The sequence below is a fragment of the Piliocolobus tephrosceles genome, chromosome 5 (genome assembly GCF_002776525.5).
Source record: "Piliocolobus tephrosceles isolate RC106 chromosome 5, ASM277652v3, whole genome shotgun sequence".
Taxonomy (NCBI): domain Eukaryota; kingdom Metazoa; phylum Chordata; class Mammalia; order Primates; family Cercopithecidae; genus Piliocolobus; species Piliocolobus tephrosceles.
This window is the reverse complement of record NC_045438.1, coordinates 132,086,665-132,089,299: the sequence shown is the minus strand read 5'-3', so window position 1 is coordinate 132,089,299 and position 2,635 is coordinate 132,086,665. Positions and strand designations below refer to the sequence as shown.

At 61.7% G+C, this 2,635-nt stretch overlaps 1 protein-coding gene across 1 annotated transcript in view; it reads left to right on the top strand.

Moving 5' to 3' along the window:
- Window positions 1-2,635, top strand: part of CDKN1A (cyclin dependent kinase inhibitor 1A) — an 8,662-nt gene continuing 6,027 nt past the window's right edge. The window contains exon 1 of the mRNA XM_023212662.2: window positions 1-120. The gene's annotated coding sequence lies outside the window, so the exon portion shown is untranslated. The remainder of the gene's footprint in view (window positions 121-2,635) is intronic.

Genomic DNA, 2,635 nt, shown 5'->3' with positions numbered 1-2,635 from the left:
GTGGTATATCAGGGCCGCGCTGAGCTGCGCCAGCTGAGGTGTGAGCAGCTGCCGAAGTCAGTTCCTTGTGGGGCCAGAGCTGGGCGCGGATTCGCCGAGGCACCGAGGCACTCAGAGGAGGTGAGAGAGCGGCGGCAGACAACAGGGGACCCCGGGCCGGCGGCCCAGAGCCGAGCCGAGCGTGCCTGCGTGTGTCCGTGCGTGTCCGCGAGGATGCGTGTTCGCGGGTGTGCGCTGCGTTCACAGGTGTTTCTGTGGCAGGTGAATGACGGGCGTGGGTCGGTGCGCGCTCGGCTTGCGCACACGGTATCTGTAAGTGCGCAGGTGACGGGGATCAGGATGTGCCGGAGACCCCGGGCAGAGAGCGTGATTACAAGTACAGGGATCCCCGGCCACGCTCCCCGCCCCTGAAAACCCAGCTGGGGCGAGGGAGGGCGTGGACCGGACCGCTCTGGGAGCTCGCCTTTGGCTGCGGTTGGCTGCAGGCCCCAGGCGCAGTTTGCTTGCGGCCTGGGGATGAAGTCCGTGTCCCTGGAGGGGCCCAGGAGGGGCGAGGAAAGCGGAGTGGAGTAAATTCGTCTAGGATGGGTCCTAGGCGGCTCTCGGATCCAACTGGCGCCGCCCTGGCCCAGGTCCCAGGTTCAGGTCCTCTACGCCACTGTGTCCACCACCTGGCTGGGCACTGAGGTCAGCGCGGGCTGTTTCCCGGCCCTTGGGAATGTGCCAGGACACGTCCCCTAAGGACAAGCGAGGAGGTGACTCATTGTGACAAGGAGACCCCAGGGAACGGCCTGTATGAGGTCAGAACCCCGCCCGGGAAGGGGCACAGTGGGACTCCCAAAGCCCTCTCCCCTGCCCCTTCGCGGTCTCCGTCCTCCCATCGGCACAGTGACCTATTTGGCTGGAACAGCTTGTTCCCAGGGAAGCAGGGCACCGGAGGTCCAGGACACCGCGTCGGGTCCCCGCTTCGCGGCGCGCCCTAGGAGTCGGGGAGTCACGACTCTGCGCTGGGCGGTCTCCAACCAGCCTGTCAGTGGGGGAAGGGCAAGGGTCTCCTCTAACTCTTTCCCACCGCGGCCGGGAGAATCACGGCCCAGACTGCCCTCGGGTCGGGGCGCTGGACTCCGGGACGAGAGCGGAGCCCACGCCTGGGTGGGAGGTGGTAAGGGGTCAGGTCTTTGCGGGGTGGGGATTCTGGGGGGCACGACGCTGCTCAGGCCTCCATCAGCTGCCTCGGTGGCGTCCCGACCTAGCCCAGATTCCCTCTCGGAAAGCGACAGGGCTGAGCGGAGCAGGGGGGCGAGTCGCCCCCTGGGGCGCCGCCGCCTGGCGCGGATCACAGCGCGTCCTCTCCGTCCAGAACCCCTGGGGGACACTTGCGCCCTCTTCGTGAGGAAAAGCATCTTGGAGCTGGGTTTGGAACTTGGGGCGCCCAGGCAGCTTCCCCTCTCCTTCCCTCCCTCCACGTCGCGTTTCTGGGAGGACTTGCGAGCGGTTTTGTTTTCGTTGCTCCCGTCTATTTTTATTTTCCAGGGATCTGACTCATCCCGTGCTTTGGGCGTGGAGATAAGGTGGAGGGGCCGGCTCCCGGCGCGCGCGTGTGTGTGTGTGTGTGCGCGCGCGTGTGCATGTGTGTGTGTGTGTCAGAGACGGCACAAGAGCGCGCGGTTTCCCAACAGCGGCGGGAGTTTCGGAAGCCTGGCCGGCTCAGCGTGACGTGTTCGCGGCGCCCCCCCCACCCGTCCCCTCCCATGCTCCCCCTCCCCACCCCAGGGTGACGCGCAGCCGGAGTGGAAGCAGAGTTTTGGCGGGCGAGCAGCGCCTTGCAGGAAACTGACTCATCACTACTCCCTCCCGCGGTCCGAGGCTCTGCCCACGCACCTCCCACCCCGCGCGTGATTTCCTGGAGGCCGGCGCCCCCTCCCGGCCCTGGCGGGAATAGCACACCGGCTTTCCCGCGGAGTGGGGCTGGCCGGCGCGAATCGCCGCGGCTGCTCCTGGTCTCATCTGAGAATAACCCCTATGCCGTTACCACCCCTTCAAAGGAGCACTCCTTAGATTCAACAGTATTTACTGAGCTCTTACGGGAAATTAAAATATGGCTGAAGTCTAAGGCAGCAAGGACAATAAAGGAGGCTATTTTCAGTTGTTTGTAAAACACGGGTTTACGTTTCTGTTTTCTTTGGGCTGAAAGTTATTATGACAATGAGCATGAGAGCAGACTTTGATGGGGGAGGAGAGGCCTATAAGAGCCATAAGAGAAGGATGGGTGGTAGAAGAGGAGAGGGTACCTGCGTAGGTCCTAGTCCTGTCTTGAGCTCCCGGGAGCCAGGGAATATCCAGCTTCTTGATGAAGCCCTAGGCGGGCTCCTCCTCCTTGTGCCTATGATGTATTGAGACCAAGAATGTCCATTTCAAACACACCAGTGTGTCCCCCTTTGGCTGGCACCCCAAGAGTGCCCATCGAGGAACAGTGCCAAACACTTGCTTGAATCTTCGATTTGGATTAAGTTGGTCTCAGGATGCAGGGCCTCAGCAATCTATATTTTGAAAAAGCTCCCTAGGTGCTTTTTTCTTTCTTTCTTTCTTTTCTTTCTTTCTTTCTTTCTTTCTTTCTTTCTTTCTTTCTTTCTTT